This window comes from Penaeus chinensis, chromosome 17, assembly GCF_019202785.1.
Source record: "Penaeus chinensis breed Huanghai No. 1 chromosome 17, ASM1920278v2, whole genome shotgun sequence".
Taxonomy (NCBI): domain Eukaryota; kingdom Metazoa; phylum Arthropoda; class Malacostraca; order Decapoda; family Penaeidae; genus Penaeus; species Penaeus chinensis.
In genome coordinates, this window is record NC_061835.1 from 20,713,864 (window position 1) to 20,738,863 (window position 25,000).

The 25,000-nt window shown below is 43.0% G+C and overlaps 1 protein-coding gene across 1 annotated transcript in view; it reads right to left on the reverse strand.

Annotated features, from left to right (window-relative positions):
• Window positions 1–25,000, reverse strand: part of LOC125034094 (apoptosis-stimulating of p53 protein 1-like) — a 528,367-nt gene that overhangs the window by 349,534 nt on the left and 153,833 nt on the right. The window lies entirely within an intron of this gene.

Sequence of the window (25,000 nt, forward strand, 5' to 3'; positions counted from 1 at the left end):
CCCAAGGACTTTATAGATGAACGTGGATTACTTTTTCATCTTTATTATCATTATCTTCTTAACTTTAGGCTCTCTTCTCCTTTCAAAAACACTCCTTGACGGCGAATTTAAAGAAAAATCTAAGCCGTTTATATTACCATCCATTCTCCATACACTGAGGTACCTAAATCGCAAACCTAGACTTTTTTCACAGCTGGTAACGCCAAATAACGCCACAAAAAAACGAACAGTCACTCAAGCACTAAAAGTATAACACGAATCGCCCACATTTCGACGCAAACACCATCTATTGGCGAGGCAAAAAAGCTTGACCGTTTTTCTCTTGCCCATTTCCTACAATAGACCTCACAGAACACGAACTCCGCACAGCTAAAACAAAAACAGAACCAAAAAAACAAAACAAAAAAAACAAAAGCATGGACTAGTTCCATCTACCGCGTTGAATTAAAAAAAAAAAAAAAAGTCTCTAATTATGTTTTACATAATTGGATCCCTCATCACTGAAGTTGGGAATGTGTTTTAAATCCGCTCAAAGACAGGAGTGATCTTGAAACTTTTGAAACACTGCTAATTAAAGATGGAAATAATTAACTACAATGTACATGGTACTTGTACTTGTTTTTTCTTTCTTTTCTTTGTAGTGTACTTGTAATTAATTCCAGTTGTGTGTCTACTTACGTTAACACCTCGTTCTTTCTCTCGATGACTTACCTGAAACAAGAAAAAAAAACAATTAAAATGGGAACTAAATCTCAAACTAATAATTATTTATCACGCAAATAAACCACATATAAACCTGCGATACCACAATCACGAACAGCACTAAAAAAAAACCCATCAAAATCAAGATAAAGATACAAAAATAAAATGAATAAAGAACATAAAAAAAAAATACAGCGATGATAATTAATGGGGTATAAGAACTAGAAAAATAACCCAATTGAAATAACAAAAACCCAGAAACTACGCAAAGCCACAGCACCCAGAAGGACCTTCCGCCAAAGCCACCCATTTCTAAGCCAGGTACTGCACGACCTCCTTTTCCTCCGAGGCACGACCAGTTCCCGCCATATTCCGAGTTTGAAAATTTCTAAAAAAAAGAAAAAAGGTTATTTCCATATTAAGAATAAAAAAAAGGAAAACAACAACAAAAGAGGCTACCCTATCATATTACGGAAATCAACCAAAAGCGTATTGCCAATCCACCGTTGCTGCCTCGCCGGAACGTGCATAGAAGTCTCCAAGACGCCAAGGTTAATACATTAATAAGATACCAATGTGGAGGGACTCGCTCGGCCCGAGACATTCCAGCCAGATGCTTGCGGGGTTGCCATATGCCGCCTCTTTCCGCCGGTATCTCGTCGACGGCTGTCCACCTATTCCCCGACGGCCCAAAAGTTGTTTATTAGGTACGCCGCGTGCCGAAGATACCGTTGATACACTCCAGGAAGCGGAGGAGAGGAAAGGGTAAAGGATAATGAATAAATGAGTATAAATGAAGGCAATCCCGCGAATGACAACGCGTTCAACCTGACCCCTAGCAGGGGTGATTGGTGCCGACTGGGTGGGCACTAAATTTATTATCAGACCATTCATCCCTTGCTTCCAAAGTTCCTAATGTGGGATCTTGGACGTGTTTGTGAATTTATCGAACGTGTCGAACCAGTCTACACAAGAATTATATCTATGGCACCATTAAGACTCCTTTATGGGGCAGAGATGACGAGAAGATGGTGAAAAAAATGGCGGACGCATTCACCACCTGGGTAGTCAGACGGCTTCTTGGCCGAGTTGCCGTTCCGCACGCAATTATTTTCGATCTCGGACGGCTCCCTGCGTTAAAAGCACATTACCCGTCTACGGCTGGCTACGGTCGCCCCCTGCGCTAACCGGCGTGGGGTCTGTCCCTGCCCCGCGGAGCAATATTGAGGAAGAAATATAAATCCTGCAATTTTGCCGCCACGCTTTACCAGGGCAGTGTTGCCAACAAGCGGTCGTCACCTGCAAGGTAGTTCCGGATTACAAAAACAAGTGGCAGAGAGAAAAAACTTAAGTGGATCGACTCCATGCGACACAATTGGCCAATGACGCGCGTCTTTGGCAGCGTTTGCACTTGACAAAACTACGGCGGGATGCGGAAAAAATGTATCCATTATTCATATTTTGATCACATGGTACAATGCCCTTGGTACTGAGAGACACCTGGGCGTGTATCTATGCTATACGCTCTATACATGTTTATTGAGCACCTCGCGAGCATAACGGTTATAAACAGACAGATTGAAAACATCAGGAAATGCTAACCTGGAATGATATGTTCATCACGGTGTTCATAATGCTAATTAAATGGGTTGCAACGAACCACGATACATCGATAGCTACGAGACCGGCAGAAGCTTGAACTGCATCGGCGAACAATCCAGATCTAAAATCAAGTTAGGAATAAAAAAAAGAATAAAAAAAAAGACAAGCCGGAGGAACGAGTCAACCCAACTCAAGCCGAGATCAACCGTGTAGCTCGACTCACTCCAAGCTCGCGCAACACGTTTCAAAATTAAATGAAATCACCTGCAGCCTGACTAGCATATTCTGCCTCACCTGCCTGCCTGCCTGCCTGCTTCCCTACCTACCTGTCTGCTTACCTGTCTCCCTCCTTCCCCTCGCCTGCTTGACTTCCCTGTTTGCCTGAACATCGGGGGAAAAAATCACCGTCTTCAATTCTTCCCTCCAGAAATAACACTTTTTATGGCATATTTACGAAAAATCTCGACCATATTGACAACGGTAAGCAAGTCTTTACACATCCTAGTTACGAAAAACCAAATGCAAGTCTAAAATGCCAATTAGGTTCAGCAATGCTAAAATACCGCGGAGACACTTCCTCGTTGCATTCAAAGCAGATAGATAGTCGAGATGCGCAGCTGCTTGGTTAAAAAAAACACTTAAAATACACCCGACAGACGCATAATACCATAAAAAAATACATAAATAAAAATAACAACACCAACAACAATAATAATAATATAGACATCCGCACGCAATTCTCGTACAAACCACAACATTTCGATCGCTATCCAAACCGACCCGCGCTGAGACTTCCAAGACCGTCCGCCATGCAACTTTAGCCTCGAACAGAAATAACGCCGTTGCCATACCCTTCCTCGCCATACGGCATAGGCAACCCCCATGTCCCACTCAACCTACATCACGACCTCCACCCACAACAGCACATACCAGCCCTTGGCACACACACACACACTCGTATGCCATCACGTCAATCGCCACACCACTTTCACATTCCTCGGGTATAACATTTGACCTTATTATGAATCAACTTCAACTTCTTCAACTCCAGCTTCCCTCCCTCCGTTCCTTCCTCTCCCCCTCTTTCTTTTCTTTTCTTCTCTCTCTTTCACTCTTTCTCTTTCTTTTTCTCTTTTTCTCTTTCTCTCTCTTTTTTCTCTCTCTTTCTCTCTCTTTCTCTCTCTCTCTTCTCTCTCTTTCTCTCTCTCTCTCTCTCTCTCTCTCTCTCTCTCTCTCTCTCTCTCTCTCTCTCTCTCTCTCTCTCTCTCTCTCTATCATCGATCTTTCCCATACGTCTCTCTTCCTCTCTCAAACCCTTTCCTCTCTCATTCCCTCCGCCTCTTCCCTTCTCAAACATCCCTCTGCCTCTATCCTCCTCCATCTCCTTCCTCCTCGTCTTCCTTACCCCCCTCCCTCCCCCTCCCACCCCCTTCTCTCCTATTCCACCACTTCCTTATGGTCATCTCCCGGCATATGTTCCTCCAGGCTGGAAAGGACGCCCCCCCTCCTCCTCCTCCTCCCCCCCACTCCTACTCCCACCCCCTCCTTTCCTCTCCGACCATCTTCCACCTTTATTCCCCGCTGTCCCTTCTTATCTTCTCCTTCCTATTCCTTTATTTCTATTCCCCTTCCTTCGTCGTGCGTTAATCAATCGCCGGCTCGTGAATTCCCATTCGATGGGTAAATCATTCATTTAAAAAGAATATATAAAGTAATTATAACGGGGACCAAAATTACCAACAATCGGAGCGGCCATCATCTTCCTCCTCCTCGTCGCCCTCTTTCTTAATAAGTCTAACTTCACGATCGCCGCCATTAAAGGGCCACGCAGGCGAAACGCTGTCCGCCATCCATCTTTCTTCTCGACAGTCCGAGACCTCCTCAATAATAATAATAACCAAAAAAAAATCCTCCCCCCCTCCCCATCACTCTCATTACCTCCATCAATCCACACCCATCGCCACTTATAAACACATCCAGGCATACCCGCCAACGACTCCATCAACTTTATATGAGCTTTCCCACAGCCCGGTCGCCATAACTGATCGTTTTCCTGCTCTCATTCTCCATCGTTAAGCTGCCGAGCGGGGAGGTCGTGGTCACGGTCTCTCTTTGGCTCTCTATCTGCGTCTGTCTGTCTGTCTCTTTCTGTTGCTCCCTTCCCTCTCTCTCTTCCTTTCCTTCACTCTCTCTCTCTCTCTCCCTTTCCTTCTCCCTCCCCCCTCTGCCTTTCCATCTCTCCCTCTCCCCCTCTCTCTCTCTTCCTCGCTCCGTCTCCCTCTTCCTCCTTTCCTTCTCTCCCTCTCCCTCTCCCTCTCTCAACCTGGGCAGACGCCATCATGGTGACCCACATAGCTCAGCCGCTGACCGGGTCAAGCTCCACACCCGCAACCTCCAACCCTTGCCTCCTCGCTCCTCGCTCCTCCCCCTCCCCCATCCGCAGCCTCAACCCTTGCTTCTCTTCACATCCTTCGCCCCTTCCTAGTTCTCCCATACCCCGCTTTCGTTTCGCCTCTCATCCCTCGCCCTTCCTCCTCCTCCCATATCCCATCTTCGTCTCGTCTCTCACCCTTCTCTCTTCCTCCTTCCATCCCTTACCTTTCCTAAGCCCTTCCTCCTTTCCTCATCTCCCCTCCTCTGTTTTTCCTGACGTCCTTCCCTCTCCCCCCCCCCCCCCACATCCCTTTGCTTCTCTTTACAGCCTTCGCCCTTCCCCATTCCTTACCCCAACCCCCATTCCCCCTCGCACACTTCTTACTTCCTACTTCTCAGTCCCCATCCCCCCTTCCCAATCTTTACTTCCACTCACATCCCTTCCCCTTCCTCCTCCTCTTCTCCTTGCCCATTCCCTTCCTCTTCCCCTTTACTTTCGCCTTCCCTTTCCTCTTCTTTTCTCCTTGCCCATCCATTTCCCCTTCCCCCTCCTCTTCCCCTTTACTTTCGCCATCCCCTTCCTCTTCCTCTCCTTGCCCATCCATTTCCCCTTCCCCTTCCCCCTCCTCTTCCCCTTTACTTTCGCCATCCCCTTCCTCTTCCTCTCCTTGCCCATGCCCTTCCCCTTCGCCTTGATCTTCCTCTTCTCCTTCCCCTTCCCCTTCCTCTTCCTCTCCTTGCCCATGCCCTTCCCCTTCGCCTTGATCTTCCTCTTCTCCTTCCCCTTCCCCTTCCTCTTCCTCTCCTTGCCCATCCCCTTCCCCTTTCGCCTTGATCTTCCTCTTCTCCTTCCCCTTCCCCTTCCTCTTCCTCTCCTTGCCCATGCCCTTCCCCTTCGCCTTGATCTTCCTCTTCTCCTTCCCCTTCCCCTTCCTCTTCCTCTCCTTGCCCATCCCCTTCCCCTTCGCCTTGATCTTCCTCTTCTCCTTCCCCTTCCCCTTCCTCTTCCTCTCCTTGCCCATGCCCTTCCCCTTCGCCTTGATCTTCCTCTTCTCCTTCCCCTTCCCCTTCCTCTTCCTCTCCTTGCCCATCCCCTTCCCCTTCGCCTTCCTCTTCCTCTTTACTTTCGCCATCCCCTTCCTCTTCCTCTCCTTGCCCATGCCCTTCCCCTTCGCCTTGATCTTCCTCTTCTCCTTCCCCTTCCCCTTCCTCTTCCTCTCCTTGCCCATCCCCTTCCCCTTCGCCTTGATCTTCCTCTTCTCCTTCCCGTTCCCCTTCCTCTTCCTCTCCTTGCCCATGCCCTTCCCCTTCGCCTTGATCTTCCTCTTCTCCTTCCCCATTCACCCATTTCCCTTCTCCCCTTCTAGCTCCTCCCTTCTGCCCTTGCCTCACTAATTCCTGCCTTAATTCACCCTACTTTACTGAACTGTAATAATACCTTTTCGTTTTCGTGGTCTCTTGCTCAACTATGCAATTTGCATACAGCTTCTACACAACCTCTTTTCTGTCTGTCTGTCAGACTGTCTGTCTGTGTCTGTCCGTCCGATTGACTACGTCTGTTTATTTTTTAATACCATAATAATAATGCCAGTAATATTACCCACAAACATACAAAATACCAGACAAAAATATAAAAAGAACACAAAATATAAGAAAAAAAAAACACAAAACATTTTCTTTATGTCCACACATTCTCCACACAAAATGTCCTTTTTGAAATACAAAAGACGTAAACCACTCAACTCCATTACGAGGATCATCCATTTGAAAAAAATAATCATGAATAGACGAATGAATAAATAAAAAAGAGAATGTGCTTCATGTTTTTTCAGCTTTTTCTCTCTCTGTGTTTTACCTATATTTCAAATGAATCCGATGGCTACTGTTTTTTTTTTTTTTTTTTTTTTTTTTTTTGGGGGGGGGGCTAGAAACAATTAATTTTTTTTTTTTTCATGTGTGTTATAGATAAATGCATGCACATACGGGCTACATACATGCCCTACATAGGCCTCACTAACTGACGTAAATTGGCTCTCCTTCCATCTTCCATTATAGACTTCCATCTCCATCTCCATTTGTGAATCTCCCCCTCAGTATTGCCTTTCCGGCTCTTTCTTCCTTTTCCAAATACTCTCTCCCCATCTCCTCTTCCCTTCCCTCTCCCACTCTTACTCCTTCTCCATATCTCTTTCCCTCTCCCTCTCCCTCTCCCACTCTCTCTTCTACTCCCTCTCCATCTCCCTTCTCTCTCTCCCATTCCCTCTTCATCCCCCTTTCCCTCTCACCCTCCATCTCCCACTCTCTCTCCTACTCCCTCTCCATCTCCCTTTCTCTCTCCCATTCCCTCTTCATCCCCCTTTCCCTCTCTCTCTCTCCCTCTCCCACTCTCTCTTCTACTCCCTCTCCATCTCCCTCTCCATCCCCCTTTCCCTCTCACCCTCCCTCTCCCTTTCCCTCTCCCACTCCCTCTCCACCTCCCTTTCCCTCCCCACTCCCTCGCCCTTCTACCAATCGCCTCCCAAACAGCGTTATGCAGATCTCGACCTTCCCGCCGCGCCCGATCTCCCTCTTGTCACTGTCAATTTCTCCCTTGCGAACGAGGATGAAGTAGTAACGCGATTACGAATGGATGCGGAAAGGGAGGAGAGGGATAGAGGAAAGAGGGAGGGGAGAAAGAGGGAGAGGAGGGAAGCAGGGGAGGTGGAAGGGAGGGGAGAAAGAGGGAGAGGGAGGAATGGGAGGAGGGTGGGTTGGTGGGAGGGAGGGAGGGTAGAAGGGAGGGAGGGAAGGAAGAGGAAGTAAAGGAAAGAGGAAGATGAAAAGGAATGAAGAGGAGAGGGAGAGGGAGAGGGAGATGGAGAGGGAGGGAAGGGGAGAGAGAGAGAGAGAGAGAGAGAGAGAGAGAGAGAGAGAGAGAGAGAGAGAGAGAGAGAGAGAGAGAGAGAGAGAGAGAGAGAGAGAGAGAGCGGAGAGAGAGAGAGAGAGGAGAGAGAGAGAGAGAGAGAGAGAAGAGAGAGAGAGAGAGAGAGAGAGAGAGAGAGAGAGAGAGAGAGAGAGAGAGAGTAAGAGAGAGAGAGTAAGAGAGAGAGAGTAAGAGAGAGAGATATAGAGAGAAAAGCAATAGAGGAGAAAGCAAAAGACAGACTTTGACTGAGAGAATCCTACACGTCTCCTTTAAGCCAAAACAAACTAACTAAAAAAAACTCACACAATAATGCACACGACCTAAATATAGACCCTGCCCCCCCCCCTCAAAAAAAAAAAAAAAAAAAAAAACAATAATATATAAAATAAAAACAACGCAGACTCAGCTACGGACAATGGCGGAGCGAGACTCATTGCTGGATCGGTAAATACCCGGATGTTACCGAGGTCGTCGTGTGTGTGGCGGGGGAATGGAAGGAGAGAAAGAGAGAAAAAAAATGGGTGAAAGGGAAGAGAAAGGGGAATTATGGAAGTTTTGGAGAGAGAGAGAGAGAGAGAGGGAGAGACTGAGAAAGGGAAGGTGGGGAGAGAGGGGAGGAGGGGTAAGGACATAGAAGGAAAGAAAGAGAAGGAATGGAAGTGAAGAAAGGAGGAGGAGGAGGAGGAAAGGTAACATAAAGAGAAAGAGGAAAAGAGAAAGAATTACAAGAATCTTTTAAAAAATAATGTAAAAGCCTTGATAAATACAAACCTCCCTTCCCTAACCTTCCCCGACCCCCCCCCCCCCCACTGAAATCTGTGGGGAGGACGAGCGGAGGGAAGGGAAAGGCCAAGGGGAAAGGGAAGGGGGGAGGGAAGGGGGGAGGGAAGGGGAGATAGAAGAGAGTGGGAGGGGGGAAGGGGAAGGAGGAAGAGGGGAAAGAGGGAGAGGGCGAGGGGAAGGGAAGGGGAGAGGAAGGAGAGTGGGAGGGGGGGAAGGGGGAGAGGGAAGAGAGGAGAGTGGAAGAGGAGGAGAGACGGAGGGGAGAGTAGAAGAGGGGAGAGACGGAGGACGACGAAGAAGAGGTAAGAAAGGGGAAGGAGAGAAGGAGGAGAGGGGGGGGAGGGGGTACTCGGACAGGTCTAATCTCCAGGCTTCAGGCACAAATGGGCGGAAATGGAGGCTGAACTTGGCCCCGCGACCGACATTCGCTCATTATCCAGATTATCCTCGTTTGGCTTAACTGCCTTCCAAGAGTTCGCCGGCCGCCTTGGAGGTTTTTTTAAAGTGTTGGTGGTGGCTGTTGCTGTTGCTGCTGCTGTAGTTGTTGTTGTTGTTGTTGTTGTTGTTGTGTTGTTGTTGTCGTCGTTGCTGGTGGTGTCTTGGTTGTTGTTGTTGAGATGAACACACAAATATATTGTGCGCCACACACACACACGAGCACGCACGCACACACACACACACACACACACACACACACACACACACACACACACACACACACACACACACACACACGCACGCACACACACACACGAGCACGCACACACACACACACACACACACACACACACACACACACACACACACACACACACACACACACACACACACACACACACACACCCCATACATCAAAAAGGGAAATACAACAAAAACAACAACATCGCCTCCCACTTCACAGAATATGCAATACGTTACCATTACACCGCCATCACCACTAAAGAACATTCCCCGAATCACGTGAATCACACGTACGACCCAGCGCGATTGCAAGAAACCGGGGGTGTCCGGCTTCAGCCAGCGCAACGCACGGTTCTTATACTCCAGCAACTCGAACACTTAAATGCATCTCACTTTAAAAGGGGGGACGGGGGGGGGGGGGATTCCGCCACCTCGACTCCGCGCGTCTGACTCACGCTCATGTGCCGAGGGAAATGGCTAATGGAAAGACCTTAAATGTTTCTAGTTCCGATTATATATAAAAGAAGGAGGAAAAGGGGCTTTAGTTGTTCTCAAAAGTTATAATTTTCTGGATATATATCCTCATCAATGGCAGTCTATAATGCAGTGATTGATAAGAATAATGATGAGTGAACAGTGAAGGCAAAACAAGAGGAATAAGTGACCGCAACAAAAACAACAACAACAACGAAACACATGATAATAAAAACGAAACACATGACAATAAAAAAGGACAGCATCGGCAACAGCAGCAAGCAACAAAACAGGTGACCAAAAAAAATAAAGTAAACTAAAGAGAAATAAGAGAGAAAGAGAGAGAGAGAGAGAGGGAGAGAGAGAGAGAGAGAGAGAGAGAGAGAGGAGAGAGAGAGAGAGAGAGAGAGAGAGAGAGAGAGAGAGAGAGAGAGAGAGAGAGAGAGAGAGAGAGAGAGAGAGAGAAGAGAGAGAGAGAGAGAGAGAGAGAGAGAGAGAGAGAGAGAGAGAGAGAGAGAGAGAGAGAGAGAGAGAGAGAGAGAGAGAGAGAGAGAGAGAGGAGGGGGAGAGACAGGGGGGGAGAGGGAGAGAGGGAGGGAGGAGGGAGAGAGAAATAAGAAGAAAGAGAGAGAAAAGAGAGAGAAAAGGGAGAGAGAGAGGGGGGAGAGGGAGGGAGGAGGGAGGGGGGGAGGAGGGAGGGAGGGAGGGAAGAGGGAGGGAGAGGGAGGGAAGGAGGAGAAAGGGGGGGGAGGGAGGGAGAGGGAGGGGAGGGGGAGAGAGAGAGGAAAGAGAGAAGAGAGAGAGAAAGAGAGAGAAAGAGAGAGAAAGAGAGAGAGAGAAGAGAGAGAGAGAGAGAAGAGAGAGAGGAGAGAGAGAGAGAGAGCCCAGAAAAGAGAGAAAAGAGAGAGAGAGAGAGAGAGAGAGAGAGAGAGAGAGAGAGAGAGAGAGAGAGAGATGGAGAGAGAGAGAGATGGGGTGAGAGAGAGAGATGGAGAGGAGAGAGTGGGAGAGAGGAGAGGGGAAGAGAGAGAGAGGGGAGAGAGAGGAGAGAAAGAGAAGGAAAGAAAAACAGAATTCCCTTCGGTTTCCATCACCTCACAATAGACACCATCGTGGGCCAGCCGGTTTTCTTCTCCAAAACCTATTCGCTCTCGAAACCGCGGGAACCACTTCGGGCGCGGGACTGATAATGGGAAAAAACGATAGATAATTTAAATAAAAGTCTCGAAATGTATGGTTTGATATACTTTCTTTATTAAAATTTGCTCTTTTTTTTTTTCGTTCGTGGAAATCCAATTATGCATGCATTCAAATATTCATATATACATCCATGCATAAATAAATAAAATACATTAAAAATGCATCCCTATATGCATACACAACACAACACACCCATTCCCCCCTCCCCCCTTTTCCTTTCTTTTTTTTCCCTTTTTTTTTTTCTTTCTTTCTTTCTTTTTTTTTCCTTTTTTTTTCTTTTCTTTCTTTTTTCTTTCTTTTTTTTTTTCTTTTTTTCCTTTTTTTCTTTCCTTTTTTTTTTTCTTTTTCTTTTTCTTTTTTTCTTCTTTCTTTCTTTTTTTTCTTTCTTTTTTCCCCTCTCCCCTCTCTCTCTCTCTCTCTTCCTCCCCTCTCTCTCTCTTCTCCACCAAAAAAAAAAAAATATATGACCTCCCCCCCCATCCCTATTTTCAGTCACTTCCCCCTCTCTCTTCGTCCTCCCCCCCCCCCCCCCATATCTTTCCCCCTCCCCCCCCCCCCTTCCTCCTTTCCCCGAACCCATGCTTGCAAATTCCAGGCCCCAAAGCTCGAGGCATCTTATTTCCTTGCAAATCCCAATGGGGAAAATGCAAATTTTCTTCGAGGCCATGTTACTGCGGCTACAGCCCGGAAGGGAAAAGGAACGCACCGCTGAATGGCCTTCCCGGGTAGATTTCTTAGACTTAGTAAGTAAAGAAGCGATAGAGAACAAAAAATAAATGAATGAATAACAATACGTAATATCTAAAATTTTTTAATAAGAAAATTTAAAAAGAAATTTATAATGAATAAAAAAAATAGAAGAACAAAGACAAAATAAAATTATATGAATAAATAAATGTCACAAAGAGGGAGAAGAATAAGGAAAAAAATAAAACAAGGACAAAGAAATAAGCGAAGAAGGAGGAAGAGGAGAAAACGACGAAGAAGAAAACGAAGAAAAAAACGAAAAATATAAAGAAGACAAAGAAGTCGAAAAAGAAGACGATAAAGAAAATGACGATGAAAGGAAAAAAAAAAAAAGGAAATGAGAAAGAAAAAATAATGCTTGCTGAACGCTAGAACTGATGCCTGGGGTATAGGGGGGGGGGTTAATTTCCAGAACCTTCAAAGGATGAAGCAGAGTGCGTTGTGGATTCTTCGCTGCGAGATCTTGGAGGCATTGTGGATATATTGCTAAATATATATATATATATATATATATATATATATATATATATATATATATATATATATATAAGGGGAAAGTGAAGGGAGGAAGGAGGGAAGGAGGGTGCATATAAACATACAAGTGTATGTGTAAGTATAAGTACAGGTAAGTAAAACAATAAATACAAGTATAAGTACAACCAGTCACAATCACATATAAGCGAAAAGCATGTATCCGCAATCGCGTGCATGTGCGTATCCGCTATCCACCCGCAAATCGCACGACCCTCTCCAACTCTCGCCCTATCTGCAAATACCCGCAACCGTGACATCAACTCCTACCTGTCTGGGTTTATCGAGGCCTCCTTCACTACGATAACGTCTCCGCGGTAAAAATAAATGGCTGTTACACGAACACAAATACACGCACACGCGCACGCTCACGCACGCACGCACTCTCTCTCTCTCTCACGGAAATATTGCTATTGCATCCCTGCATCTGCTGCGATTGAATCAATGATCGCCATTTTGGATTTCCCGGATTAAATTTCACACACACACACACACACACACACACACGCGCGCGCGCGCGCGCACACGCACGCACGCACGCACGCGCGCACACACACACACACACACACACACACACACACACATCCATATATATGTTTAGGAATGTATATGTATGTGTATATATATATACATATATACACACACACACACACACACACACACACACACACACACACACACACACACACACACACACATCCCCTCTCACTTCCCCTGCCCTCCCCTCTCTATTCATTCCTTTCCCCTCTTTTTTTCCTTTCTTTTCACAGGTCAAGGCACGAAAATAATACGCCCTGTGATGGTTGCTCTGAGTCCGAACGGATTAGGAAAAAGAAAAAGAAAAAGGAAAAAGAAAAAGAAAAAGGGAGAGACTAAAAGGAAAAAAAAGAAAAAGAAGAGAACGATGCTCACTTTCATTACTCATTTTCTTTCCCCTCCATGAGTTAATAGAAAAAAAAAAATGATGAGCTGAGATAAAAAAAAAAAAAAAAAAGAGAGATGAAAAGACATTAAAGAAAGGAGTCAAAAGCGAAACTCGACGCACGATCTCGCTCAACTTTACAACAGGAACACAACCTCGGTACAAAAGATTCCCATCGCGTATATCTTGGATCATTATTCAAATTCCTCTGGTGCTTCCCCCCCCCCCACTCCCCTCCATACCCACTCTCCAAACCCCCACCCCTACCCTCTTGCTCCCAGTCTCTTGTTCAAAGTAATTTCCCGACGCCATTCCAAAAAAAAATTCTTAACATTTTGGAAAACTGTTCGCTCTTTATCACGACTTGCTCGCTCTCTCTCTCTCTCTCTCTCTCTCTCTCTCTCTCTCTCTCTCTCTCTCTCTCTCTCTCTCTCTCTCTCTCTCTCTGTCTTTCTTTTCTCTCTCTCTGTCTTTCTTTTCTCTCTCTCTTTATTTCTTCTCTCTCTCTCTCTCTCTCTCTCTCTCTCTCTCTCTCTCTCTCTCTCTCTCTCTCTCTCTCTCTCTCTCTCTCTCTCTCTCTCTCTCTCTCATGGTATGCTCCCCTCTTTCTCTCCTCTCTCCATCTCCCTCTACCACTTTCTCTCCCTCCTCTTCCACCCCCTCTCTCTTCTCCCCACTTCGCTCTCTTCATCTCTCCACCTTCCTCTCCTACTATACAATCCCTATTCTCTCGTAATTCTCCCTACCCCCCTTTTATACCCCTCCTTTTAGTCTCTCTCATAACATCCTTCCCCCTTCTCTCCTTTCCCTCCCTCCTTCCCTTTCCTCTCCCTCCCCACCCACCCACCCTCCCTCCTTCCTTCCTCTCCCCACCAACCCAACCTCCCTCCCTCCCTCCCTTCCTCTCCCCACCCACTCACCCTCTCTCCCTTCCTCTCCCCACTCACCCACCCTCCCTCCCTCCCTTTCCGCTCCCCACCCACCCACCTACCCTTTCCTCTCCCTCCCTCCTTCATTCGCTCGCCCCAAAAAATATAAATCGCCGCCCGAGCCAATATTATCAACCGTCCCAGCTGTCCTCTTCCACGCATCTCCCAGCAGGCAATGGGCAACAGACCGTCACACCGTCCAAGATTTTCATTTTTTTCCCCCCCGTCGAAGGCCTTTCTACTTTCCTTTTTTCCTGTCGGAGATATTCATTTATTTTGAATTTTCCGCCAATGAATATAATTCCTATTTTCAGGTATTATTATTTTCTTTCTTTCATTCTATCCGCCACAAATATTTTTTTTCCTTTCACTTTTTATCCGCCACAGATATTTTTTGTCTTCTTCTTTTTAATCGCCAAAGATTTTTTTTTTCTGTCGCTCTTTTTCAACAAATATTCCTTTTTTTTCTCTTCCTTTTTTTTTTTTTTTTTTTTTCTTTTTCTTCCGAGGACAGGTGTGCGTGATGAGATGTCCTTCACACGAGCGAGTCGGCGTCAGCGAAATGATGAAAATGAATGTCAGTCTATCGATCACCTTCCGACGGTATTTTCCTCTTTCTTTTTATTTTCTGGGTTCGAGTAAAGGGGGGGGGGGGGAGGTGGAAATAAAGCAATGTCGATCTAAACGGAAATGACCAAAAAAAAAAAAAAAAAAAAAAAAAAAAAATCGACTTTTCAGAAATTAATTAAATAAATATTTATGAGATAATATTCTTTTGGATATGAAATAATGAAGCGAGATTGAAAGGTTTAAAGTTACTAGCTTATAACCCAATGATCACATGAAATAACAAAATAATAAGGCGTGACTGTAGGCCTAATAAATGCACTTTCCAATAATGCAGATGAAATTGCCAATTGTTGTAATTGCTTCAGCGTTGCAAATCACAACTTCATTATCATTCAGATGTTAATAGCCAACCGTTTAAGCTCCATTTTATATTCATTTTTTTCTGTTCCCTTTTCAGCGTTTTTTTTTTTTTTCTCTCTCTCTCCACTTTTTCACTCTTATTTTTTATCTCTCTCTCATTCTCTCTAATTTATCATTCGTTCCTTCTACCTAATTCTTATTCTCCCTCTTCAGATCTTGATCACACCACCTTTTATTCTATTAATTTTAGTACCCATTATTTATCAATCCTTTAGTCACATTATGCACTTAATTTCTCCCAAAGAATAGCCCATATAGGCCTAATTTCCGAATAAAATAAATAAACAAATAAAATAAAACAAACTATACAAAACCTCATATCTCTATTCTTAAAGCATGGTAACATAATCATAAAGATAAACACAAAAATAAAACTGACTCCCACACAATACAGAAAATTAAACGGCCCATGATTTCTCCAAAGTCAAAATAGGGAATCACATATAGGCCTACTCGATCTTCGTTTCGGACGCGCCTTTAAAAGCGTGAGCGTATTATCGTTCTCGCCTTATCACACTAATCTTTAATTTCTGCGACTTTCACCGAGAAAGAGAAGAGAGGAAAGAGAAAAGAGGAAAGAGGAAAGAGACGAGAAGAGGAAAGAGAAGAGAGAAGAGGAAAGAGGAAAGAGGAGAGCGGAAAGAGAAAAGAGAAGAGAGAAAAGTGAAGAGTGGAAAGAGAAGAGAGGAAAGAAAGAGAGGGAAGAGAAGAGAGAAAAGTGAAGAGACGAACGAGAAGAGAGGAAAGAAACGGAGGAAAGAGAAGAGAGAAAAGGGAAGAGAGGAAAGAGAAGTGACAAAATAGATAGAAAGGAAGGAGCAAAAAGAGAGGACAAATAAAAAGGAGAAAAGGAAAGAGAAAACGAGAAAAAGGAAAGGGAGGAAAGATTCTGAAAATTATCAAAAAAACAAAAACAAGCGAATAAACCTGTAAGATGAAAATAAACTAATAAAAAAAAGAATAAAAGAACAAAAAACAAAAACATCCATCACAATAAAGTTCCCAAAAGACAGACAGACAAAAAAAAAAAAAAAAAAAAAAAAAAAATAAAATAATAATAATAATAATAATAATAATAATAATTGCTAATCGGCCTAAGAGTTCTTTCGCGACAGAGTTTCCAGATAGGGATGCACTACACCAGTATCTATCTCCATAACAGCGCCTATTAGATCATTACACGCATAATTCAATAACATTTTTTTTGTTTCTTTTTTTTTTTGTCGACATGCGGTATCATAAACCTATGAGAAAGAAAACCTAAATATATTTTTGATTCTCTACAATACTAACTAGGACAACTTTCATATTAGTTCAATAATCATAATAATAATAATAATAATAATAATGATTATAATACTAATAATGATCGTGATAATGAATTATAATGATGATGATGATGATGAAGATGAAGATGAAGATGAAGATGAAGATGAAGATGATGATGATGATGATGATGATGATGATGATGATGATGATGATGATGATGATGATGATGATGATGATGATGATGATGATGATGATGATGATGATGATGATGATGATGATAATGATATGATAATGATAATAATAATGATAATAATAATAATAATAATAATAATAGTAATAATAATATTAATAATAAAACTAATGCTAATAACAACAACAATAGTAATTATTATCATCATTGTTATTATAATCCGCTAGTACAACAATCGTTCATTACGTGGCGAAATATCCAAATGAACAATGCGCGACTGATTTTCCTCACAGCCATTGTATCATCAACGAACTGATTGGATTGTACTGGTCGACGCATAACGTATATCTCTATATCTATATTTCTGTATCTATATACATCTGTCTCTGTCTCTGTCTGTCTGTCTGTGCTGTCTGTGTGTCTGTGTGTCTGTGTGTCTGTGTCTGTGTCTGTGTCTGTGTCTGTGTCTGTGTCTGTGTCTGTCTCTGTCTCTGTCTCTCTCTCTCTCTGTCTCTCTCTCTCTCTGTCTCTCTCTGTCTCTCTCTCTCTCTCTCTCTCTCTCTCTCTCTCTATATATATATATATATATATATATATATATATATATAATTTAGAAAATGACGGCAATAAAATAAGAACGAAGAGGAAAAGGGGAAAAAAATACATATGAGAGCCTACAAAACCCAAAAGGGAATCAGGAACGTTCCTCGAAAAACGTTCTCTGGAATCGTTGAATGCCCCCTTAAAATACGTTGGCTGATGTTATTCGAGTTCTTTTGAAAAAGGACGGCAAAACAAAGAAAAAAGAAAAGAAGAAGAAAGAGGAAGAAAAAAAAAAAAAAAGATCCCAGAAGCGAATCGGAAACATTCCTCAAAAAACGTTCTCTGAAAACGTTGAATGTTCCTCAAAATACTTTGTCTGATGTTCTTCTATTTAAGTACCCAGATATGATGCAGCTTTATCACACCTTTAGATATATATATTCTTTTTCTCTTACTTAATAAAGCTTGCTCTTATATATAAACCTCATAGCAAAAAAACAAAAAACAAAACAAATACATGGTTGTGCTTGCATAAAGTTGAAATTCTGTGAAAACAATAAAGATTATAATTTCGTAATTTCTGCATTTCGGACAACTCGAATGACAACCTCAATGCCAGATGTAAAGATTATCTCTCTGAAAAGAAGATTACAAAGTCGAAATTCCAATTTAGGAGTGACTATCAAAAAACAATTCGGTCTATACAAGTCTGCTTCGAAATTTATATATATATATATATCTCTATTTCATTTACAAAAAAATCCACCGGGTATTGGCGAATGAAGTATCTTAAAGCCGTAGTTCATTGCAAGTCCAGCAATTTATGAAATATTGCTATACAGATACAGAAAATCATATCAGTGCATGGCGTGATTGTCGTGCCATGGAATTTTTTTTTCGATTTTTTTTTTTCTTTCTCTATTGCTGGAAATTGTACACGTGTGCGCCATTATACTACCGTAACTTTTTTTTTCTGCGTCCATGGATGCCAACCTCGCCATTTCAAAATGCTTTATCAATATGCAACCACTATTTTCTTTTTCTTTTTTTATGTTCATCCTTTCCTCCGCCTCCGCCTCCGTTCTATATCTTGGTCTTTGTCCTCTTTATCTGTTTCTCCTTCCTTCTGTCTCCTCTCTTTCTCGACACACAATAAGAATCATAATCATCATCATGATTATGATTATCATTAACACCGCTATTACTATCACAATACCGACATCAACTATGATAATAACAACAATAACATTTAATATCACCAGCATCACAATCGTTACGCTCACTGCCACTATCATCACAGCTCAAATGATAATGATAATAATGAGCTAATTATAATGATGATGATAATAATGATAATGATGATGATACTACTACTACTACTACTACTACTACTACTACTACTACTACTACGACTACTACTACTACTACTACTACTACTACGACTACTACTACTACTATTACTATTACTATTACTACTACTACTACTGCTGCTACTGCTACTACTACTACTACTAATAATAATAATAATAATAATAATAATATTACTACTACTACTACTATTATTATTACTAATAATAATAATCACGAAGTCTAGAATAATAAAAGCTTGCAACCGAAGGCGGTCTCCGAAGGTTCCCCTGCAAGCCTGCTCGTCACTGATTAATTATCCCAATCTTTCTTCAGACGTCTGGCGTCGACGCACAAGTCCTCGGCGTGTCGAGGGGAAAGAAGAGGAGGAAGAGGATGAGGAAGATGTAGGAGGAAGATGTTGGAGAAAGAGAAGGGGGAGAAGAAGGAGAAGAAGAATTCTTCTTAGGAGAAAGAGAAGGGGGGGGGGGAAGAAGGAGAAGGAGAAACGGGAGAGAGAGAGAAACAGAAAAGGAAGGACCAGAAGGAGAAGAGGAAGAGGAAGAAGAAAAGGAACTGGAATTAGAAGAAAAAGAAGAAGAAGAAGAAGAAGAAGAAGAAAAACGAAGGAAGGGAATGAGAAGACGAAGAAAAGGAAGTAGAAGAAGAAAAGAAGAAGAAGAGGATGAAGAAGAAGAAGACGAAGAAGACGAAGAACAAAAGCAACAAGAACAAGATGAAAAGAGGATGGATCAGAAGAAGAGGAAAAGGGAAACGGGCCCTCAAGGGAAAGGGTTTAGAAAACGGAGAAGGGGGATGGGGGGGGGGGGGGAGACGCATCTGTGAGGCTCAGTCTACAATCAACATTCAAAAAAAAAAAATAAAAAAGCCCCGGGGAAAAAAGAAAGAAAGAAGAAAGAAAGAAAAGAAAAAACACCGGCATCCCATTATGCACAACGCTTCATGTCGTTACGGATTTCTTGATCGCAGGCGCTTTCGTTATGTGTATGATATCTCTCCTTCTATCCCTCCCCCTTCTCCCTCACTCTCTCCCTCCCCCCTTTCCCTCACTCTCTCCCCCCCCTTTCCCTCACTCTTCCCTCCCCCCTTTCCTCCCTCACCTCTCTCCCTCCCCCTTTCCCTCACTCTCTCCTCCCCCCTTTCCCTCACTCTCTCCCTCCCCACCTTTCCCTTCACTCTCTCCTCCCCCCTTTCCCTCACTCTCTCCCTCCCCCCTTTCCCCTCCACTCTCTCCCTCCCCCCCTTTCCTCACTCTCTCCCTCCCCCTTTCCCCTCACTCTCTCCCTCCCCCCTTTCCCTCACTCTCTCCCTCCCCCTTTCCCTCACTCTCTCCCTCCCCCCTTTCCCTCACTCTCATCCCTCCCCCCTTTCCCTCACTCTCTCCCCCCCCTTTCCCTCACTCTCTCCCTCCCCCCTTTCCCTCACTCTCTCCCTCCCCCCCTTTCCCTCACTCTCTCCCTCCCCCCTTTCCCTCACTCTCTCCCTCCCCCCTTTCCCTCACTCTCTCCCTCCCCCCTTTCCCTCACTCTCTCCCTCCCCCCTTTCCCTCACTCTCTCCCTCCCCCCTTTCCCTCACTCTCTCCCTCCCCCCCTTTCCCTCACTCTCTCCCTCCCCCATTTCCCTCACTCTCTCCCTCCTCCCTCTCCCCCACTCTCGATGAATAGGATAGATAGGTAGACAGACAGACAGACACGAGGATGGAGAGACAAACCGAGAATCGGGAATCTCTAACAATTGTATCAAAAACGAGCATAACTTATTTTTAGGAAAAAGAAAAGAAAAGAAAAGAAAAGAAAAGAAAAAAGAAAAGAAATAACAACCAAATCTCAGAAAAAAAACAAGAAAAAAAAAAGGTGGAAAATACCGTTAAATGAACCAAACGAAAGAGTAAAGCATGAAGAGAATTTTAAAAAAAGGGTTAAAAAGGGGAAATACAAATAGGGTGAAAAAATACGACGGCCGCCGACGCAGGAGCTGAATCGTTGTCGTTATTGGCTCCTTCCTCTTTCGTATTCAAAATCCCCTTTTTCTCTCTTTTCCCTTCCCTTCGTTATTGGTTCCTCCCTCTTTCGTATTCAAAATCCACTTTTTTTTCTCTCTCTTTTCCCTTCCCCTTCCCTTCTCTTCTCTCTCTGTTCTATGGTTCTGTTTGCTTTTCCGTTTTTATTTTCTTATGTGTATCTGTATTTTTCCCCCTCTCATTTTTCTTTGTCTTTGTGTACTTCTTTATTATTTTGTCTATCTTTCCCTCCCTTCTTTCATTGTTCTACTGTCTGCACTCCTCTCCAATTCCCCTCTTTCCTTTTTTCCTTGCTTCTTTCCTTTATTTCTGTTTATCGTCTATTTCCTATAAACTATCTTGCATTCTCTTCACATCACTATTTGTTGTTGTCGTTGTTGTTATTTTCAATTTATTCGACTTCCCTACTGGAATCATTCGGTAATCCTTCTCTCCCTCTTTCTCTCGTTTAACTCATTTTCCGTCTCTTTCTACTCTTTCTTTTAAGTTGATTTTTTTTGTTTTCACTTTATTTCCTCTCCCACTCCCTCGACCTCTCCTCAACCTTCTCCTCTCCCCTTTCCTACCTCTCCTCTTTCCTCTCCTTTTCTACTCCATCCTCTCCTTCTCTATCCTTCATTTTACCTTTGCTTCTCTCTCTCTCTCTCTCTCTCTCTCTCTCTCTCTCTCTCTCTCTCTCTCTCTCTCTCTCTCTCTCTCTCTCTCTCTCTCTCTCTCTCTCTCTCTCGCTCTCGCTCTCTTTCCTCTCTCTCCTTTTCATTCCTTTTCATCTTCTTCCTTTTTCCTTTACTTCCTCCCTCTCCCTCTTTCTCCCCTTCCTTCCACCTCCCCTCCCGCCCTCCCTTCAACCCTCCCTACCTCCCTACCTCCCTCCCTCCCTCCCTCCCTCCCTCCCACCAACCCCCCCACCTTCCATTCCTCCCTCTCCCTCTTTCTCCCCTCCCTTCCACCTCACCTTCTTTCATCCTCTCCCTCTTTCACCTTCCTTCCTTCACGAGTTCCAAGAGTGTTTTTTTTTATGAGACAAGCACCATCTGCTTGGCCAGAGTATCTTAAGACCATTAGAAATTAGTGGCAGAAAGCAAGTGGAGAAGGACGAGAAGAAGAAGAGAGAGAGAGATAGAGAGAGAGAGACAGAGAGAGAGAGAGAGAGAGAGAGAGAGAGAGAGAGAGAGAGAGAGAGAGAGAGAGAGAGAGAGAGAGAGAGAAAGAGAGAAAAAAGAAGAGAGAGAGAGAGAGAAAAAAGAAGAGAGAGAGAGAGAAAAAAAAGAAGAGAGAGAGAGAAAAAAAAGAGGAGAGAGAGAGAAAAGAAGAGAGAGAGAGAGAAAAAAAAAAAACAGAGAGAAACAGGCAGAGGCAGAGAAACAGACAAAGACAGGGAGAACAACTCGCAAGAAAAGAGAAAGAAGGGAAGACAAGATAGGCCGAAAAGCGAAGAACAAATGGAGCGCGGCGCAATAAAAAAGAGGGCGGGCGAGAGTAACGATGAATAAAACAAGCGAGGAAGAAAATGGACATAAAGGAACAGGATGATAAAACGGGTAAATGGCGAACGGAGAGAGCAAGGAACGGGGCGAAAGGGGAAACAAGTTAACAAGAAAAAGGATATAAGGAGATAAAAATACTCACGTAAGAGAAAAGAGGGAATTGAAGAATGATGGAATGAAATACAGCATATTATAATTTTATCGTTTGCCTTCCTCTCACCTGTTAGCACAATATCTATATCATACGTTTATAATTAAAGTACACGCATAAAACATAAAAATGAGGGAGAGGGGAAGGAAGGGAGAGAGGGACGGACGGAGGGAAGGGAAGAGAGGGAGGGAGGGAAGAAGTGAAAAGGGGAAGAAAGGAGGGAAGGAAAGAAAGAGGGAGGGAAGGAGAGAAGGAGAGAAGGAAGGCGAGGGAATAGAGGAAAGGACAGACAGAAAAAAAGAGAAAGAGAAAGAAAAAGATAGATAAAGAAAGACTGAACGAGATACACACCCCATCCATCCATCTATCCAACCAACCATCCAGCCAACCATCCATCCATCCATCCATCCCACTATACATACATCACATGCGTGCGCCCCTTTCCAAAGTATCCAATTACACATGTGTTTGAGAAAAAAGTTATAATTCACGGATCACCTGAGCCAAAAGTCACCAAAGGGGCATGGGCGTTCCCATAATTCATGAACTAAATTTCCCTTCTGTCATGCACAAGCTCCACGGCGAACTCCATGCATGACAAATACACACCTTTTCATATCAAAACAAAATCTGCCCAATGCCGTCCCACAGGGAATTTTGTTTATCAGAAAGGACATTAAAGACAACTAGGGCGTTGATAATTTGATGTATACATATGTGTTTGGGTGTGGACGCGCTCGCGCGCGCGTACGTGTGAGATGTATTAATGTGAATGTTAATGCGAATGTGAATGCTAATGTCTGAATATAAATGTTAATATGAGTGCGCGTGTCAGTTTGTACACATGGGAGTGACTGCGAATACCAATAAAAATGTGAATAAACATTTAGGTTACGAGTATGAGCCCAGAAAAAAAGTTTCTGCCTGAGTATCCCATCACCATCATCACTATGATCATTACCATCGTCATTATCACAACAGCACCATCATCACTATCATCATCATTACCATCGTCATCACCCCCATTATCACCACAATCATCGATCTGTAATGACAAGTTTCATAATTCCTAAATTGTGCTTCCCTCGGTATGAGACAGGCATTCTGTTTGTGTGTGTGCGCGTGTGTGTGTGCGTGCGGGAAGGAAGAGGTTACGTGTGTATGCGTTCATGTGCGTACCTGTGCCCTACGTTATCCACGTGTTGATACCCATGTATTACTTTGTTCACAAGATTCTCACTCATGTGACGCTCATACACATCACTGAGCATAAGACTTCCGTGTATGATGTCCGTATGACACTCGCATGACATATAACAGTAGATGACGCCCATATGACAAGTCTTATGACACGCGATGCCTACATAACAACCATCACTATATAACACACATTCTAGCATTTACGCGTTACTCTTATACTGACATCATCGTTATGTTACTGTATGTGTTTATATTTCAAATAACAAACAAATACGGACAGTGATGTTGGTGCTAATGGTGGTGTATAATGAGAGGAACGATGATGACAACAGCATAATGATGATGGTGATGAGTATGATGAGAAATGTAATAACAGTAATTATAAAAACAGTAATAATAATAACAATAACATAAATTATGATACTGATAAAGTCTGTAAAGCAGCATTCAAAGTATTTTAATGATAGTTTTCAGAAAGGCAATGGTGAGGATACTTACGACAATGTCAATGACGATCAACAAAATAAAGGCGCGACAATAGAAAAACATCAGAAACAAGGAAAAGAAATAAAACAACACTCTAAATACGCGCACATGAACGCACAAACACTCGCCCACTCACACATCTAATATGTATACACAACCTATATACACATACACTTCCGTGTATGTATATGTGTGTGTGTGTGTGTGTGTGTGTGTGTGTGTGTGTGTGTGTGTGTGTGTGTGTGTGTGTGTGTGTGTGTGTGTGTGCGCGTGTGTGTGTGCGCGCGTTTGTGTATGTATATACGTATGTTTATTTATGTATACACACACACACACACACATATATATATATATATATATACATATATATATATGACCAAGTAGATAAACAAACAGACTAACAATAATTTTCCAAAGATCAAAATCAAATTCCCCCTCGGGCATTCAAGGGGGGGAAGGGCGCATACACCCCCCCCCCCCAGCTGCCGGCTGTCAAAACAATCCGAACGACCTGCCACACGTGACGCAAGCGAGACACGTCTGCAACACGAATTGCACAGGTGGAAAGGGCGCGAGTGTCCGGGAGAAAAAAAAAAAGGATAAATAGATGAAAAGAGTACAGAATAAAAAGGAGATAAGTTTTAACAAAAAGGAAAAAATATCGAGCGAAAACATATAAAACAAGCGGCACCATATAAAAAGAAAAAGTCAAGAGTGAAACAAATAACTTAAATCGAAACAATGAAAATGAACCAAAAATCTTAATCGAAAGCAAAAAATAAGAAAATAGAAATTGAAAAAATAAAATAAAAATAAAAAGAGATAAATTAGATAAAAACAAAGGATATGTAAACAAATCAAAAACAAATACAAACAACAAATCGAAAACAAATACAAACAGCAAGAAACAAAAATCGCAAAATAAATAAATAAATAATCAGAAATTAAATCCAGAAAAAAGGAAGTAAAACTTAAACAACGTGGATACTAAAAGAAAAAAAAAAAAAAAAAATAAAGAATAAAAATGATAAAAACGAAACTGCTACTATTTTGACTTATAAAACAAGTTTGACAAAATGACTTACTATGACGAAAAAAAGTTTTTTTTTCATATTGAGAGACATGAACAATCATTAAATGCCATAATAAACACACGTGGGAAAGAAAGAAAAAAAAAAGAATATAAAACGAAAAAGAATTGAAAATATATATGGTAGAAAAACCCACAATGCAAATCAGCCCTGGAGATGGAATCCAGGTGGATTTCGACGCTGTTGTCTCATTATCACTAAATCAAGTTTGTGCAAAAACAGATGAGAAGGAAAAAGAAGACGGCGAAGATGAGGAGGATGGGGAGGCAAGGAGAAGTATGAGGGTGAGAGAAAAAGAAACAAAAGCGGTAAGAAGATGAATAAGAAAGCGAACTAAAACAACATAAACAACATA